This window comes from Solanum stenotomum, chromosome 5, assembly GCF_019186545.1.
Source record: "Solanum stenotomum isolate F172 chromosome 5, ASM1918654v1, whole genome shotgun sequence".
Taxonomy (NCBI): domain Eukaryota; kingdom Viridiplantae; phylum Streptophyta; class Magnoliopsida; order Solanales; family Solanaceae; genus Solanum; species Solanum stenotomum.
Window position 1 is genome coordinate 20,530,002 of NC_064286.1, and position 21,061 is coordinate 20,551,062.

Here is a 21,061-nt window from a genome sequence, read left to right on the forward strand (position 1 = left end):
GAAGTTCATTAATAAATTGTTGAATATCAGTGGGTAGGCTAGACTATAATGCAATAGCTTTCTCTCGAACAACTATTATGATTCAAGCGAGTTCTCTCGAACCTCGGCAAGCTTAACATTATAAACAACCCTAAACCTTAATTTATCTACTCTCTCGAGCTAGATAGGTAGGAAAGAGTTAAGATTCACTCTCTCGAGCTAAACCCACAACAACCCAAATGCTACAATCATCAATCAATAACCTTGGTTATAGAACCTCTCTCTTGAGCAAGCCCAAATCACTAAGCTAAAATTGCATTTGCAACTACAATTCATAAATAAACATTTAGCTATCAATTAAACCCACTGTAAAATAACATTTAAATCATTAAACAACAATATCCATAAGATAATTAGACAAATAATCATATGATCACACCCCAAGAATTGGGGTTTTAGCCACACATCATAAAAAGGCATAAATCAATACCAATTACGTTCTCCATAATCTAGGTATTGCACTCCAAGTCTTTAAAATGATTCAAAATGCTCAAAATCAAAAACCCAACTCCAAATCTACTTGAAAAATCCTTCAACAAAGTTCAACAATCGAAAACTCAGGAAAAACTGAACTCATAAAGATTTGACTATCTGATTGATGTCTTTTCTACTTTTTAAATTTCAATTTATAGTTTCCCAAATTTTAGCTTTTAGGACAGTTAGGTGAAGTAAGTCGGTGATGTGCCCTTTGCTCCATTCCATCGCCGGTTTACCTTGGCTCTTTATCCTTAGAGTTCTATGACTTTAGGCGGTCAGGATTGAGGTCGCCGATCCATTTGGTGGTCCGCCAACTGTCCATTTCCATTGACAAGTAGGTTCTTCCCCAGGGCTCGCATGCTGGAACTTTAGGCGAGCTAAAGAGCCACTCGACGGCTCGCCAAGTGGTTTTGGCGATCACCAGGATTGCCTTTCTTTAACTTCTTTAGCTTTTTCACTCCTTTTTGCCCAGCAATGTCCTTGCCTTGCTTCTTAGCCTTTATTGCTGCAAATCAACACTTTAACTTCAGTTTAGAGCATAAATTAGGCATTTAAGGACAATAACTTATTAAAACCAATACCCAAAATAGTCAAAATCTAGGACTCATTAGTTAGAGATGGTAGTGTTTTCCTTAAAGATTTGGTGGCATTACTTTATGTTGTTCATGTGGATGTGTTCACCGACCACAAGAGTGTTAAGAGGATTTGAATCTTCACCAAAAGAGTTGGCTTGAGTTGTTAAAGGACTATGACATGTGTGTCATGTATCATCCCGAAAAGGTGAATGTGGTAGAGGATGCTCTTAGTCGATTATAAATGGATAGTGTTGCTCATATTGAGGATGGTAAGAAAGAGTTACTTCATGATGTGCATAGGTTGGCCCGATTGGGTGTTCGCATGGTTGACTCTAATGAGGGTTGTGTAATTATTCATAATGGCTCTGAATTGTCTTTTGTATTGGATGTGAAAGCTAAGAAATATCTTTATCCAGTATTAGTTGACTTGAAGAATTCAGTTTCAGAAAAATCCATTGAGGCTTTTTCCTAAGGAGGAGATGGTGTCCTTCGATACCAAGGTCGATTGTGCATTTCGAATGTTAATAAGTTGAGAAATCAAATTCTGATAGAATATCATAGTTCTTGGTATTCTATTCACCCAATAGCCACCATGATGTACCGTGATTTGCAAATAATTTATTGGTGGAATGGGATGAAAAAGGATAATGTGAAATTTGTAGCTAATTTTCCAAATTGTCAACAAGTGAAAGTTGAGCATCAAAAATAGGTGGTTTGGCTCAAGACATTAGTACTCCTACATGGAAGTAGAAGACTTGAATACAGACTTCATTATGGGTTTACCCCACACTCGTTAATAGTTCTATTTTATAGGGGTCATTGTGGATAGAATAACGAATTCAGTTCCCTTTCTTCCCATTAAGACTTTATTCTCTTCGGAAGATTATGCCAAGCTTTATATTCAGGAAATGGTAAGGTTGCATGAAGTGCCCTTGTCCATTATCTCCGATTGTGGTACTCAGTTTACATCTCAATTTTGGAACTCATTTCAAAAAGGTCTTGGTATTAAAGTGAACTTAGCATGACTTTTCATCCTTAGACCGATGGACAAGCCAAACGTACCATTCATACTTTGGAAGTCATGTTAAGGGCTTGTGTGATTGATTTCAAGGATAATTAGGATGATCACTTGTCTTTGATTGAGTTCGCTTACAACAATAACTATCATTTTTTCACAACCCAAGGTACACCCTAGATGTGACATGGCATATAAGATCCCGAGAGGCCCTACACAACCACTTAGCATACATCATACAAGATAATAGAAACAAAAGAATTTAAAAGGTAGCATTTCATACAAAAGAGTTTGACAAAAGCGGAAGTCTAACATAGTCTCAACTAACCATCTATTATATCAAAAGAGGTGATTGATATGTAACCCATACATCACATACAATGTCTGAAAAAGGTAATAAGGACAAATATATAAGAGTGACATCGTCCTCGAAGTATGAGCACTCACCAAGTCTTTAAGTGTCTAATACAATCAACTCGCCACGAATTGAGGGAGAAGAGTCGTCGAGCCCTACATTAGTGAAATAATGTAGGCACAAGTATGCATCAGTACATGGAATGTACTAAATATGATGGGAATGCAACAAAACATGAGACGTGATCATAAGGGGATATAATCAAAAACATGAAATGCATGACCAAGTTAAAACATAGTAAAAACGTTTAAGAAAATTCATAAATCATGAACATGGTTAATGCATCTTTAATTCATAAAGGAAGCTTCATAAAACTTTAGTAATTAACAAAGTTAGGTTTGTGGGAAGTTTACCATTAACCGACATAGATCATGCGAGCTATAACATGGAATCCAGTAAATCATACCGAAAGAAGGGGAAACTACTTGCCGAGGTAGAATCCATGCACATCATATCATATGTTATATGTGGATCCACTAGCTAGGTCATTTAAGACAACTCCTAGAAGTCACGTAGTTTAGGACTAGAAGTTGCAACTCGAGACCAACCTAATTGAACCTCCACCTCAAAGCCACTCGGTGTTAAGTAAAAATCCCACATAATAGTTATTAATCATATGCATATTATCATCCATTGAAAAGTATGACTACGATACTAATCCACTCTAGAAACACCATAGGGTAGCTCCTTAGACCATGTGAGAAAACCTTTACCATTCTTATCTTTTCATAATAGCTTTATAAGTCCCATAGTCATTAAATTCATACTAAAAATATCCTACTAATGGAAATAGTTTTTAAAGTGTGATCTATAATCATTGATGGCATATCCGGATACCATACTAATCAAGACCTAATTTAGTAAAATACACCAAAAGCATTGAGGGTAAATCTAGATGTCATGCATGTCATGTGGCCAAGCTTCATAGAACATATAGATACTTTCATCTATAAGATTACTGAAGTCATACATATTGCTTTCATAAAATATGTATGATTTCATAATAATATATTCAAAGATACAAGTTTCTTCATAAATTCATGTAAGTTAGGGTTCCTAGTCAAAATTCATATATCAATGCATGGGTTCTCATGGAATTAGTTGAAAAGCATGTAATTAAGTCCAAATCATCATAATAAGATCATAATAGAGAAATTGAATCTATACAAATAGAACCATGAGGAATCAAATGAAACTTAATCACATTTTAGGAAATTGAATTGGAGAATTGAAGAAACTTTGGGGACTCAATGGGTAATTGGAACCCATTGATGAACTCCCTACAAACCTTGATTGAAGCCCTAAGAAATGGTGAAGAAAGGAAACTTTATCTTGAAGAACCCTAACTTCTTCTTTCTTGATATAGAGAGAAGGCTTTTGGAGAGAACCTTGGAGAGACTTTAGGAATTTGAGAGAATGAAAAAGTTGGTAGAAATTTCTAAGGAGGAAGGGTATTTATAGGGCTTATATTTAGGGGTAAAACGACGTATTATAGGGTTAAAAAAATTAGGAAAAGACCCAAAAACACCTTAAGAATAACTGTCGAGCCTCAACGGACCGTACTAGTCAACGGTAGATAAGTTAAGATTCCATTATTTAGACCAACTTTGATGGAACCCCATGTACGACTTGTAGGTCTTCCTACAGTCCATACATGCCAACCATAAAAACCAACTTTACCCCTTAAAATTTCACGAAGTCTAGGACTCACCTACTAAACCTACCTACAACTCGTCAAACAACATATGACCCGTCCTGCCCATTCGTAGGTCAACCACTGGGACTTAGTATTTTAAAAATTCAAACTCAAGTCTACGACACCCTTTCTTTGGACCGTAGGGATTCCTACAGCCTGAAGATAGGATTCGTAGATCACCAAGTGCCACAAAATAGTGTTTTCCCTTTTGAACATAGATTTTCAAACTTTGAGGTGTTAAAATTCTAACATTGTGATGGCTCTATTTGAGGCTCTTTATGGTAGGATATGTAGGTCTCCTATTGGTTGTTTGATGTTGGTGAGGTCACTTTGATAGGATCCTAGTTGGTTCATGAGGCTATGAAAAAGGTTTGATTTATTTGCGAGGTTGAAAATTACTCAAAATTGGCAAATAGTCTTATTCCGATATTAGAAAAGAGACCAATAATTTGATGTTGATAATTGGGTCTACTTGAAAATTTCACCCATGAAGGGTATCATCAAGTTTGGAAAGAAAGGGAAGCTTAGTCCCCAACATGTGGGCCCATACCAGATTTTAAAGTGTCTTGACAAAGTTGCATATGAACTTGAGTTGCCTAATAATTTAGTATTGGTACACCCGATTTTTCATGTCTCCTTGTTGAAAACGTGTGCGTAAGATCCGACTTCTATTGTACATTTTCAATGTTTGGAAGTTACAGAGAATCTTTCTTATGAAGAGGTCTTGGTTGAGATTTAAGATCGACAAGTTTGGACGTTGAGAAACGAAGAAGTTGCTTCTGTAAAGGTTCTTTGGACGAATCAATTAGTTGAGGGTCCTACTTAGGAGGTCGAAGCCGATGTGATGTCCCAATATCCTCGTCTCTTTCCCTCCTCTCCTACTCTGGCTTGAGGTATTGGTTCCTCATGGTTCATTCTTTTGAATTTATGTATTTTATTCATTCTCATGTTTCCATATGCATGCATGTTCATGAAAAAATGATTTTTGATGTTATGATTTAGCTTGGAGTGGTTCTCCATGTTTATGTGCATTTGATGAAATTGCATTCATGTTGGGTTATTAGTTTCTCTCATACTCTATTCAATCTAGCTTGATTCTTATTCAACGACGAATGTTTCCATGAGGGAGATATTGTAACACCTCAGAAGTTGGTAAGATGAAAAAGGAAAGAAAAGTGCAGAAATTCTCTGAAACATTGGTCTACGAGAAAGACCTACGGCCCATAGGAGTAGAATCGTATGACTTTGAAGGAGTTTTGGAAAATTATGTTTCTAAAGTTTATTCTATGATTGATTAGGACGGTCTGTCAAATGGACTACGGACCGTAGGAAGGTCCCGTAGAAAAGTCCAAGACTTAGTGAAATTTTGGGTTGAAAGTTGAGGTCTACAGATGAGGTCTATGAACCGTAGGAAGTTTGACAGTCCGTACAAATGAGTCATAGGTTTTGCCCAAGGTTAAGGCCCAGTTACTCGACCAATAGTTGACCAAAATGGTCTGTAGGTAACAATTGACAATTGTAGGGTCTGCGGACAGTGATTTTAAAGGGTATTTGGGTCTTTCCCTATGGACCTAATTCCTATACTACGTGATTTTGCCTATAAATAAGACCCTATAACTCATTTTACTCCTAAAATCAACCAATTCTTCTTCAATCCCCCAAAATTCCCAAATTTCCTCTCCAAAGTTTTCTCTCCAAGGCTCTCAAGGATTATAGGGTTCTTCAAGTTCATATCCTTTATCATTATTTCTTAGGGCATAAAGGTCAAGGTATGTAGGGAGTTCATCAATGGTTTCCATTCATCCATTGAGTCCCATAGTTTTCTCCAAATTCTCCAATTCAATTTCCCTAAATTGGTTAGGTTTTTATTCAATTCCTCATGGGTTCTATATGTATGGATTTCAACTTCTTGATATTGATCATATTAGGATTATCTAGACTCTACGACATGCATTCTAATCAATTCAATATGAACCTATGCCTTTATCATGATTTTGACTATGAACCTTAATTTACATGAATTTATAAGAAGGTATGAATCTATGGATGATGTTTTCATGAACTTATGCATGATTTATGGAAAGAAAAGTTTTATGATCTAGGTTGAATTAACATAAGCATCAATGAAATTAAGAAAGGTTTTCTCACATTAAGAAATCATGTTTTGGTGAAAGATTTTCTCACTTATGCTTGATTCAAGATTCAATGAGCAACTCTATGATGTTTTTAGCTTGGATTAATAACTTAATTTTTCTTTTACATGTATGATGATATATATGCTTATGACTATTCTGTTGGGATTTTACTTAGCATCGAGAGAACTTTGAGGTGGAGGCTCAAAAAGGGTATTCTCTAGTAGCAACCTCTAGTTCCAAACTATGTTCCCGCGTAGGTTGCTTTAAATAGCCTAGCTAGTGGATCCATATATAGAACATGATATGATACAAATTTCTACCTTGGAGAGTAGACTCTCCCTTCTCGATGTGGGACTTACATCGGATTCCATGTATAGCTCACATTGTCTATTGTCGATTAAAGTTAATATCCCACAAAATGAACTAAGTTATGAAGCTTTACTCATGATTTTAAGATGCATTGACTATGTCATGATTTATGATGTTCTTTAAAGATTCTTTTTATACTTAGCTTGGTCATGAATATCATGTTTTCAATTATGTCCTCTTATGACCATATTTCATGTTTTATTGCATTCCCCTCATACTTAGTACTTTCCATGTACTAATGCATATTTGTGCCTACATTGTTTTACTAATATAGGGATTGTCGCTTCCTCTCCCTCCGCTTGTGGCTAGTTGGTGATCTTTGGAGTTCATAGAGGTAGTGAGTTCGCATGTTACGAGGACATATGCATTTGTACTTTGGTTTTCTTATGTCTTTAATTTTGGATGTTCTTTGTGGTGTACGAGTTACGTCCTGACCATTTCCTTTGATGCACTAGATGGCTTGTCAAGGCTATAAGAGATTTCTGCTTTATGTCAAACTCTTTATTTCATACGAGATTTATTGGTTTTCTCTATTATATTGTGTTGTATGTTTACCAAGTGACATGTGTAGGGCTTTATAGGATTTTATATATCATGTCACGTCTAGGGTGTACTTTGGGTTATGAAAAACGTATTTATAATTGGTATCTCTCACGCAAAGGATGGTTGTTGTTCTCTTGAAGCTAAAATTATTGATATTGGCCTTTTTCACATAAAAGGAAAATCTTGTGTTTCAAAAGTAACAGGTGACATAGATTCCGAAGGGTAGGGAGTTTTCTTCAGAGCTTGAGAGATGGAATAGATAGGGCCCCACAAGTTTGAAATTCACCGATAGTGAATTCACACAAAAGGGAACGAAGAATTCTCAATGAAAAAGTTCTCTCTAAATCGAACGTGAAAGTAGTTTTCCATCAGACGGCTTTTCCTGTAACTCTACTCTCGACTTGGATTATATATCCAAGAAGGACCACTCTCAGTAGAAGTGATGTGGATTATTTAAGAATTAAAGTCGATTTACTTTATAAAATGAAGATATCAATGAACTTCAATGAAATAGTTTCATGGGATTCAGCCAACTTTCTTGATCGTGGAATATCATTAAAAAATAAGAATCCGGGTTATTGAAGGATTTCCTACTATTATTTTTAGGATCGGGTGTCACATTACGACATGATAACATTGAAGGAAAACATAATAAAATAACTTATTATATCCAATCTCAATGAACCTATTTCGTAAAAGAGTGTGGTGTGGAGGCTTGAGACATTATGTGTGTTCTTGCTATTGTTGTCTAATTACGTACTTGTTTCATTATTGTCATTACTTGTTCATATTGCTAGTTGCTTTCCCCCCTCTAAATGTTATAGTTGATTTCCTGGTATTACTTTATGCATGTTAGTTTCTATTTTGAGCCAGCCGATGATATCTACTCAGTACATATTACCCTATACTGACCCCTACTTGTGTTTTTCTTCATTTTCTTTTTGTGGAGTGCAGCGAGTGTACCAGTGACTTCAACTCACCAGCTCTAGCCAGTCTCCAGCACAACAAATTCTAGGGTGAGCTATTCCTTCTAGTTTTGTTGGATTCTCTCAATCATGGCATGATGTCCTTAGTTTTCGGACATAAACTATTTTATTCAATTATTATGGCTTCTTTGATACTCTCAAACTTAGTCGTTGGGGATTAGATGTATTTGATCTGAAGCCTTTTAGGTTTTGGAAATAGTATGTAATATAATCTAGTATATTCCTATTTCTCACTTTAATAAGATTTTAGTTTTTGAATTATTGTCGTATTTCATAAGTTGAATAACTAATATAAGTTGGAGTTTGAGTTCATTGGTTTTCCACCTAGAAGGATAAAGTTTAGGTGTCACTCGTGAATGGTTGTGGATCGTGACAAAAATTAATAGGAACCTGAACGAAAAAATAAATATTGTGAAGCTCAATTAACGAAAAAATAAATATTGTAAACCTATAAATCTCTGAAAAACTTTTACTATTGGGGAATAAGTCTGCACTTCAAGATTGGATAGAACTTTCCTGAGGTTGAATGTTTTGGGGATTGAAATCTTAGAATCTTGAATCAAATAGTTACTATGGATGGAAATTTTGGTATACTTATTTTACCCTTTGGTATGAGTAGCTAAGTTCTCTAATGTTGTGGAAGACCGTTAGAGTGAAACGAGAAGGTCGATAATGTCATACCCCGAGTCTACACCCTAGACGTGGTCGGTACTCAAGAACAGTTGCTGGCCCCAAGCGAACCCTTGGCTTGGCTTAACTCTTAGCGGAAGAATTACTCATAAATAAGGTGAACTCAAAAGCACAACTTTACTTAACTGTCTCAAAAGATAACCTCATACAATAAACTCATAATGTTTTAGAAGAAATATTCAACTGGCAAAACAGCCAACTCAAGTCTTAGAACATAAAAACTGGAATGAACAAGACTCATGAACTATTGTCTATCTATCTATGAAGCCTCCAATACTATGAGGGATGTCAGTAAAAGACCCTCGATCATCCTAACAACTGAAGTAAATGAAAGTAAATAAGGGATCATCTGGGAACAAGGAGTATCACCAACAACTCTTGAACTCAACTGGATCAACGAAGCGTTGGATGTTGATCCTGGTTACTTATATCTGCATCATAAAAGATGCAGGATACATGGCATCAGTACATGGAATTTATAAGCATGTGAGGGAAAATCCAAAACGTGACATAAGCTTGACTGGAACTGAAGAAACAACTTACCTTGTCTCAACTCAACTGTTTTCAATATAAAAGTAATAATGATAATGCGATATAAAGAAAAGCGTTTAAGACAGTAGATAACAACTCAATGTATTGAAAAATACAATATAACTCAGTTAGCCTGAAAGAATTGGCTCACCCTTGAATCCGGTCAAGCTCAAAAGTCACCTAGTTGAGGCCTACCAGTACCCGTCTAAAGATGCCATGTACTTAACAAAGAAAGAGCAAGTGAAGTAACAGTACACAACCACAGTATACTGGTAGGATCACGCGGCTATTCCACTAAGCATAACATATATCAGAATCACAACAAGATAAACATGACATGCACAGAATATAAATACACATTGGTTATCATTTTAGAGCAACATACAGTCTTCCAACATCAATCATCATTAGATATGAACGTAATCATCACAAGTAGATACACAACACAATTCAATGTCCTCTCACGGACCCCAATTCAATGGTCCTCTCATGGAACCCATACCAAAATTATTAGTATAGCAGAACGTGGTACTCGATCCCAATTAGTGTGCCAGACGTGACACCCGATCCCATATATGCGCCGGAACATGGCACCTAATCAGAGTTAGTGTGTCAGAACATGACACCTGATCCAATATATGCGTCGGAATGTGGCACCCGATCCTTATTAACACTCCATCTCACAACATAAATTTCCATGAGCTTAAGTTACAAAAATTTGGTCTTTAGATGTCAGATAATCATTAAGGGATATGTACAAGCATACAAACCGTCTAACAACACTATCGAAATGCTACATTTAGTAATTGTGATCATAGATTACCGTTAAAATAGTAGAATTGGACCCATGATCCCCCATATTCAACCACACATAATTGATACATGACCTAGATGACTAGCTGAACATTAAGATTGTCACACAATCATAATTACGCATGGTAGCTCTTCTATAATTTCTCATAAGCAAGGTGGTACATGTAGAACCACTAGTATACTTTAACCACCCCAAGACAACACCCAGTATGTCATTTGAAATAACCAAATCTTCCCAATCATCCCACTTAACCAAGAGAACATCACAGGATTGGTACCCCTGATCCACCACTAGGAATCCACCCACAAAAGTAAAACACTTATGATCATAGCTAGGGAAACATACTCACCACCTTGTCTCTAACCGACAACCATCATATGAGCTATGTGATAATACAACGTCTAACCCACACTGCTCGACTGTCTTATACCTTACCAGAATATAGATTTCCTCAACTAAGTGGATTTACTTAGTCTATGCTACAAATCAATAAAGGAATCATCTAAAAAGTATGACCCTCTCTACCCACGTTGGATACATGGTTTATGGGGGTTGTGAGTTGTTAGAACTCTCCCCCATATCGGTGCTCAATAGTACTCCCAAAAATATAACTTCACTTATATGCTTTTAAAGAAAAACATTTCCTTTTCCTCAACTTTGAGATCATTACTCAAAAGATTTTCTCTTAAAAGAGATGGTACTAAAACTTCTCATGATCTCTTTTGGAAATCGGTGTTTCCTCTCTACTTAAATGTAAAAATATTTACTCTTGGAAATAACTAGTTCCCACATATCATTTTAAAGAAACTAAATGCAACTCCACTTTTCCTCAACCTCAAATGCTCAAGTCGTAAAACAAGTTTAAATAGGTTTGCAAAAGACTTCTAAAAGACTCGAAAGAACTCTCAAGACTTGACTCTTAGCTCTACCTTGAATTTGAATTATGAATTCAATGTTATGATTCATTTTATGAATGATATCTAGATGTTTAGAAGTTGTTCAGAGTGATTAGAATCAATAAGGAGCAAGGGTATACTTTAAAAGAACTTTAAGGGAGTAGACGACAAAAAAAGGATGGGGGCAGGCAACCCTAGTGCACTACTGGCGCGGGGCACAAGCCCCTAAACTTGAGAGAAAACTTTTTGGCGCACTGCTGGGGCGCGCAGCCCCAATCATCCCCCCGAACTATCCGACGAATCTTTCTTCTCGTTTTCTGATCCTAAATCACTTTGAATCAATTTCTTATCTCAAATTTTCCTTAGATTCAACTACCGAATAAAAGTACACAATAATCTACTCAAAAATGACTCTCACACTCAAAATGATTGTCGCAAGAACTCATCAAACCCATCCTAATTCAAGAACGAAAGCAAAACTTCAAAAACACTAATCAAGAACTCAAATCCTTCCTCTTTGAGAATGAATTTGCGCTAAAATAACATTATGGACGTGTGGGTGAACAAACCCAACACTATGATAACTCACATACCTCTTAGGGATCAAACCCTTGGCAAAATTCCGCAACAAAACTTTCAAGAACTTGATGAACGCCTTCAATCTTTCCTCCTTTCTCCTCTTTTCTCTTCTTGAACTTTCCTCTAAAACCCTAAGCGTAGATTAGGATTGTAAAACTGAAACAAATCAATTTAGACCCCTAAAACCTTACTAAAAATGAATTAATCTGATTGGGTAACTTTCCTTAACTGGACAACCTGACTTGAAACAAGCGTATCTCTCTCATACGAGTTCGAATTTAGCAAACTCGGTAGCATTGGAAACTGGATTCCAAGACCTTTCATTTGATATATTATGGGACACCTAACTCATCATTAATGTTAGTTATGGCCATTTGAAGTTAACCCAAAACTCACAACTTAAGCATAACTTGCAAAATTTCAGATTTAGCTATTTCCAATTTAGCGCTTTCTAAATTTAGCTCTTTCTAAAGCGGGATGTTATAATATCTCCTCCTTGGGAACATTCTTCCTCAAATGAGATTACTCTAAGGTAGAACTAAGGGTGTAACATCTAACATTCAGCTCAAACACCCAACATGCAATAAATAACACATCACATCACTTAAAGAGTACTAAGTAAAGAATTAGTACCTTGATTTGAAGTTCCTCCGGGAGTAAAGAGATGTGGGTATCTCTTCTTCATATCCCCATCTTCCTCCCAAGTAGCTTCATCAACAAGCTGGTTTCTCCAAAAGACTTTGCTTGATGCTACCTCTTTGGTCCTCAACTTGCGAACCTGACGATCTAGAATCTGAACGGGAATCCCCTCGTAAGATAGGTTGTCCTTAATACCAATATCTTCAGTCAGTATAATAAGTGAAGGATCGCCCATACACTTCTTCAACATTGAAATGTGGAACACCGGATGGACTGCTGCTAATTCTAGCGGTAGCTCCAACTCGTAAAATACATTGCCAATCCTCTTGGATATTCTGTAAGGACCAATATATCAGAGACTTAGTTTCCCCTTCTTGTCGAACCTCATAACACTTTTCATGGGTGAAACCTTCAAATAAACCCAATTACCCACCTCAAACTCTAAGTCTCTTCTCCTAACATTTGTATAAGATTTCTGACGACTTTGCACTGTTTTCAACCTCTATTGAATGATCTTCACTTTTTCCATAGCTTGATGAACCAAGTCTAGTCCTATCAACCCAGCTTCACCAACTTCAAACCATCCAATAGGAGATCTACATCTTCTCCCATAAAGAGGTTCACAAGGAGCCATTTGGATGTTAGACTGATAACTATTGTTATAAGCAAACTCAATGAGAGGTAAGTGATCCCAATTACCTTTGAAATCGATCACACAAGCCCTCAACATATCCTCTAAAGTCTGAATCGTACGTTCTTCTTGACCATCAGTCTGAGGATGGAAAGCAGTACTCAAATTCATCTTCGAACTCAAACCTTTCTAGAAAGACTTCCAAAATTGTGCACCTCTATCTGAAATGATGGACACTGGAACTCTATGAAGTCTAACCACCTCTTGAATATATAACTTGGCATAATTCTCTACTGAATAGGTAGTCTTTATCGGAAAAAAGTAGGCTGATTTAGTCATTCGATCTACAATCACCAAAATAGAATCATGTTTTCTACAAGACCATGGTAAATCGGTAATATATTCTATATTGATCATCTCCCACTTCCATTCTGGAAGCTCTATGTTCTGAGCCATACCACCGGGCCTCTGGTTCTCTACCTTGACTTGTTGACAATTCAAGCATTTAGCAACGAACTCTACAATACTCTTTTTCATATTATTCCACCAATAGACTTCCCTCAAGTCATGATACATCTTTGTGGAACCATAATGGATAGAATATTTGGACATGTGAGCTTTCTACATGATCATCTTTTGGTACTCATCCACCCTTGGTACACACAATCTACCTTGATACCTCAATATACCATTTCCCCTTGTTCAAAAGCCATCACTTTCTGTTTATGAACATGTGCCTTCAATTCAAGTAAAATAGGATCTTGGTCTTGTTTCTATTTCACTTCAGATACTACAGATGATTCAACCCCGTTCATCACCACCACTCCTCCTTCATTGGAATCCATTAATTGAACTCCTAATCGTGTAAGTTTGTGCACATATCTTGCTAACTCTTTCTTGTCCTCCTCAACATGGGAAGTACTACCCATAGACAAACTACTCAAAGCATCAAGAACAACATTAGCCTTACCTGGGTGATAGAGAATACTCATGTCATAATCCTTGAGTAACTCCAACCACCTACTTTGTCTGAGATTAAGCTTTTTCTGACTGAATACATACTGAAGACTCTTCTGATCGGTGAACACAACTACATGAACACCATAAAGATAATGACACCATATTTTCAAAGCAAACACTACAGCAGTCAACTCTAAATCATGGGTTAGGTAATTCCTCTCCTGAATCTTAAGTTGTTTGAAGGCATAAGCTATAACCTTGCCATTCTGCATCAATACACAACCCAGTCCAACTCGGGACGCATCACAATACATGAAAAAAACCTTGTGTACCTTCTGGTAAGGTCAACATTGGTGCAATAGTCAACCTAGTTTTCAATTCCTGAAAGTTTTTCTCACAAGCTTCAGACCATTGAAACTTAATTGTCTTCTGAGTCAACTTGGTCAATGGGGAGGAAATAGATGAGAACCCCTCAACAAACCTTCAATAATAACCAGTTAATCCCAAGAAACTCCTAATATAAGTTGGAGATGTAGATCTAGGCCAGTTTTGTACTACCTTAATCTTTTGAGTATTAACTCGAATCCCATCACCAGAAACAATGTGGCCTAAGAATGCCACAGACTAAGGACAAAATTCACAGTTAGAAAATTTAGCATACAACTCTCTATCCTTGAGAGTTTGAAGAAATACTCTAAGATGACTAGTATGATCTTCCTCATTACTTAAATAGATTAGAATGTAATCAATAAACACGATAACAAACATATCAAGATAAGGCTTAATTACTATGTTCATATGGTCCATAAATGATGCAGGAGCAATAGTCAAACCAAATGACATGACAAGAAGCTCATAATGACCATAACGGGTCTTGAATGTTGTCTTAGGAATGTCTCTTACTCTCAACGGATGATAGATTGATCTGAGGTCTATCATAGAAAAATAAGTGGCACCCTGAAGATGATCGAAAAGATCATCAATTCTCGAAAATGGATACTTATTCTTGATAGTAACCTTCTTCAACTGGCAATAATCAATACACATCCTATGTGAACCATCTTTCTTCCTCATAAATAAGATCGGAGAGCCCGAAGGCGAGACACTTGGTTGAATAAAACTTTTCTCAAGAAGATCTTTCAACTGCTCGTTTAACTCTTTCAACTCAGCTGTAACCATTCTATATGGCAGGATAGAGATAGGATGAGTATCGGGAAGAGTATCTATACCTAAGTTTATTTATCTCTCAAGAGGGACTTTGGGAATATCATCTGGAAAGACTACTGGAAGCTCACTCACTACTGGAACTAACTGAATAGGTGGTGTCTCAACACTAGAGTCATTAACTAGGACTAAGTGATAGATGCACCCCTTGGAAACCAACTTTCTGGCCTTGGGTACGAAATGAAACGACCTTTAGGCACTGCTGAACTACTCCTCCAATCAATAATTGGCTCATTAGGAAAGTTGAACTTAACTACTCCAATTCTACAATAAACTAGGCATAACAGGCATGAAGCCAGTCCATGCCTAGAATAACATCAAAATCTACCATGTCTAACTTGACTAAGTCAGCCATGGTGTCCTTTTGATTGACAGAAATGGTACAATCACGATAAACTCTCTCAACTAGAATAGACTCACCAACAAGTATCGAAACACAGAAGGGCTCAAGAAGTTTCTCGGGTAGAATATCAAAATTCATAGCAATATAAGGAATCACAAAATATAGGCTCACTCCTGGATCTATCAAAGCATAAACATCAACAGTAAAGACTTTGATCATACCAGTGACAACGTCTGGTGAATTCTCTTGCTCTTGGCGACTAGTGATAGCATACAGACGGTTTGCTCCTCCGCCAGTCCCTGAAGTAGCTCCTCTAGGTGTAGCTCTGTCTAGTGGAGCCGATGAAGAAGATTGGGCTTTATTTCCCCCATTAAAACCTCCCTGCTTATTCTTAGGGCACTCTTTTATAAAGTGACCATTCTGACCATACTTGAAGCAACCAGTGGAGCCATCGCGACACACATCTGAGTGGGTCCTACCATACTTAGGACATGCAGGAGTCCCATTACCTCATTGTGTCACACTACCTTGAGGCTGTGTAGGTCTAGCTCTGAAATTCTACGAACTCTGATTCTTGAACTCATATTTGTTCCTTGGTGTAGGTGCACTAGAAGATGATGGAGTAGGTCCTTTTTTCTTTTATTGGAAAGGCGACCGATTTGCATTATTCTTCTGTTGTCCAGACTCGTTCCCAGTTGTCTTAACTCTCTTGTTTCGGAACTCTTCTATAGCTCTCAGCTTATCTTCCTCAACCCTTTGCACATGGATCATAAGTCTTTCTATGTCCATGTCTCTTATCAACATAGCAGCCTTACTCTCTCTGCTTGACAGATGAGACAGCCTGAAAATAAACAAACTCACTCTGCTCCTCATATCAACAACCATCTCCGGAGCATAGCGGGAAAGTTGATTGAACTTGAGGTTGTAATCATGCACATTCATGATTCCTGCTTAAGTGTGAGGAATTCCATTACCTTTGCCTCTCTTAGTTCAAGGGGAAAGAAATGCCCCATGAAGGCACCCTCAAACATAGCCCAACTCACAATCGGTGCACCCTCAGCTCTACTCTTTTTCCATTGATCGAATCAAACTCTAGCAACCCTTCAATTGGTATGCAGCTAGCTCCACTCCCTCAGCATCAACAACATCCATAACCTTAAAAACCTTCTCTAGTTCTTCCATAAAGTTCTCTGGATCCTCAGTGACACTTGAACCGGTGAAGTTGGGAGGATTCATCCTTAAGAACTCATGGATCCTTGACATATCCGCCACATCCTGTTGACTCTCTTTTTGTTGCTCAGCTTGGTTGGTCACAACTTGGCTCAACATCCGCATAGCTTCCTGGAACTCAGCATTAGTGACCTCTCCTTGGGGTTACACTTCTGGTGCACTGGTACCCCTTGATCATGTGGATCAATATTTCTCCTAGTAGGACGACCTTGGACGGAGGCATGATCTGAAAGATATGCGCAGACACGAATTAGAAGGAAACTTTATAGAGATGAACTTTATCGCACGAAAAGAGTATGAAAGAAGTGAGATAGTTCCTAAATGTTGCAGCCTCTTAATTATAGATGTGGCGTGCTTCACACCGATAACTAAGACTCTACAGACACTGCTTCATAGACACCCTGGAACTATTGAAATTTATGCTCCGATACCATGTTTGTCACACCTTGAGTTTACACCATGGATGTGGCGTACACTCGAGAACCATTGTTAGCCCCAAACAAATCCTTGGTCTGGCTTAACTCATAGCGGAAGGCTTACTCATAAATAACATGAAATCAAAAGAACAACTTTACTCAACTATCTCAAAAGATAACCTTAAATAATAAACTCATAATGTTTTAAAAGAAACATTCAACTGGCCAAATAGGGAACTCAAGTTTTAGAACATAAAAACTGGAATGAACAAGATTCATGAACTACTGTCTATATATCTATGAAGCCTCTAATACTATGAGGGATATCAGGACAAGACCCCCGATCATCCTAACAACTGAAGTAACTGAAAGTAAATAAGGGATCCTCCAGAAACAAGGAGGCTCACCAACAACTCTTGAACTCAACCAGATCAACGAAGCGCTGGATATTGATCCTGGCTACATGTATAAGCATCATAAAAGATGCAGGCCAAATGGCGTCAGTACATGGAATGTACGAGAATGTGAGGGGAAATCTAAAACATGACAAAAGCTTGAACTGGCACTGAAGAAAAAATTTACCTCGTCTTAACTCAACTCAAATGTTTTCAATATAGAAGCAATAATGATAATGCGATATAAAGAAGAGTTTTTAAGACAATAGATAACAACTCAATGTATTGAAAAATACAATATAACTCAGTTTGTATGCAAAATTACAAAATAAACTCTTCTTGGGAGATTCTCTAACCGACAACCATCATTATGAGCTATGTGATGATACATCGTCTAGCTCACACTACTAGAATTGTCCTATACCTTGTCGGAATAAAGAACTCCTCAACTAAGTGGATCCACTAGTATATACTAAAAAGAAATAAAGGAATCATTTAAAAAGTATGACCCTTTCTACCCACGTTAGCTACATGGTTTATAGGGGCTATGAGTTGTTAGAACCCTCCCTTATATCGGTGCTCAATACTACTACCAAAAATATAACTTAGCTCATATGTTTTTAAATAAAAACATTTCCTCTTCCTCAACTTTGAGATCATTACTCAAAATATTTTCTCTTAAAAAGATAGTACTAAAACTTCTCATGAACTCTTTTGGAAATTGGTGCTTCCTCTCTGCTTAAATGTAAAAACATTTACTCTTAGGAATACTTAGTTCCCATATATCATTTTAAAGAAAATGAATGCAACTCTACTCTTCCTCAAACTCAAATGCTCAAGTCGTAACACAAGTTTAAAAAGGATTGAAAAAGACTTCTCAAAGACTCAAAAGAACTCTCAAGACTTGACTCTTAGCTCTACCCTGAATTTGAATTATGAATTCAAGGTTATGATTCATATTATGAATAATTTCTAGATGTTTAGAAGTAGTTTGGAGTGATTAGAATTAGTAGGGAGCAAGGGTATAACTTAAAACAACTTAAACAGAGCAAACGATGGAAAAAGGGTGGGGGCAGGCGACCCTGGCGCGGGGAGCCAGCCCATAAACTTCAGAGAACACTTTTTGGCGCATTGTTGGGGCGCCGTCCCACCCCTCCGCCAAAACTATCTGACAATTTTTTTTTCTCATTTTCTGATCCTAAATCACTTTGAATCGATTTTTTTTCTCGAATTCTCCTTAGATTCAATTACCCAATGCAAGTACACAAGAATCTACTAAAAAATGACTCACAAACTCAATACGATTATCTCAAGAACTCATCAAACACATCCTAATTCAAGAACGAAAGCAAAACTTCAAGAACTCAAATCCTTCATCTTTAAGAACGAAATTGCGCTAAAATAGCATGATTGGTGTGTGGGTGAACGAACCCAACACTATGAGAACTCACATACATCTTAGGGATCAAGCCCTCGGCGAAATTCCGCAACAAAACTTTCAAGAATTTGATGAACGCCTTCAATCTTCCATCCTTTCTCCTCTTTTCTCTTCTTGAACTTTCTTCTAAAACCCTAAGCGTAGATTAGGATTGTAAAAGTGAACCAAATCAGTTTAGACCCCTAAAACCTTACTAAAAACGAATTAATCTAAATGGGTAAGGAAAAGACAAAAATACCCCTCATATATTTGGGTAACTTTTCTTAACTGGACAGCCTGACTTCAAACAGGCATATCCCTCTCATACAAGCTCGAAATTAAGAAAACTTGGTGGCGTTGGAAAGAGGATTCCAAGACATTTCATTTGATATCTTATGGGTCACCTAACTCATCTTGTACTGAAAGTTATGGCCATTTGAAGTTTACCCAAAACTCACAACGTAAGCATAACTTGCAAAATTTCAGATTTAGCTATTTCCAATTTAGCGCTTTCTAAATTTAGCTCTTTCTAAAGCAGGATGTTATGATACGCTCAAATTACACCTCCTTTCAGAAGCATAAGCGATCGTTATCAAGTAAAGAACCCAACTTGAAGATTGGGATCGATCCCACGAGGAAAATGGTTTAGACTTTACTTTTAACCAACAATTATGTCACGCCCCAAGCTACCCCCGAGACGCGGACACGGGACCTAGGACCACAAGTGATCCCAAGCTAACCCTGTTGGCATGATCATGAGCATACTAAAGATATTAAACTGATGCGGAAGCTAATTCATAAATAAATCTGAAAAGATGGGGAGTACCCATATACTATAACTGAATATATCAAATCTGAGAGTTGAATACAAAAGAAATATCAAACTCAAAACACTAAGCTGAATCTAACTATGTCTGAAATAAGCCTCTAAACTAACTAGAAATGTTGGGACATGCCCCAACTAGATCTAGCAAAACTGAAACTAAATACTAAAAGCGATAAAGATAAACATGTCACTAGTCCTCAAAGAATGAGGACTCATCACTGATGTTGCTGAATTGAAGATCGAGAACCGATATAAGCGTGATCTGGATACTGAGAACCTGAACCTATATCACGAGAAGATGTAGCGCACGTATGCGTCAGTACTTGAAAGGTACTGAGCAGGCAGGATAGAGTAAAGCTGAAAGAACATATAACTAAACAAAGCAATAAAGCAACAAAATAATCTGAACATGATATAGATACTGAATACTGAGCTAACTGAATGCAATGACCAATTTATAACATGCTGACTGAATATCTGTATGAACTGTAAATGTGGTCAATGCAATAGAGTTTGACTGAACTGTGGGAGCTACTAATAACCGACATATAACCACATGAGCTAAATGTGGAGTCCGATGTATACGCCCCATCGAGAGGACCCAATATACCCTGCCAGAGGTATAGAGGCATGCTGGCGTGATCACTAAACTGATGTTGCCCAATGAGGGGACTTACACCTACGTGGCTCATAGTTCTGGGACTATCTGGGTACGCTGAAACCCTAGTCCAACTCAGTATTATGCTACTCCCAATAGATTAAGTGGTTAACACATTATGACTGAATTTCTGTAAATACTAGATAGCCCAAAACTGAACATGCAAACTGAGAATGCAACAATTAATCTTATAATGATGCATTCATAAATTGAGGCATGTAAAACTGAATACTGAAATATCTGACCTAGCATGTGTAATTCAAGAACTAAAGAAATACATAGCTAGGGTTCTAAAATTCATGCGATAAACTGAGCAATAGCATGATAATCTGATTTGGAACATTAAAATAATTAATTCATAATGATCTGTTCAAATTCTAGAAACCCTAGGTCTGTTCATAATCATGGAATCAAGAATCTGACTGAATTCTAGGGACCTAATGGGCGAAAGGAACCCACTAGTGAAATCCCACATACCTGGTGACGAATTCCACGGAGAAATCTTTCGATTTCGGGGCTGGAACTGAAGAAACCTCGCTGCGTTCTTGAACTAGGGTTCTTG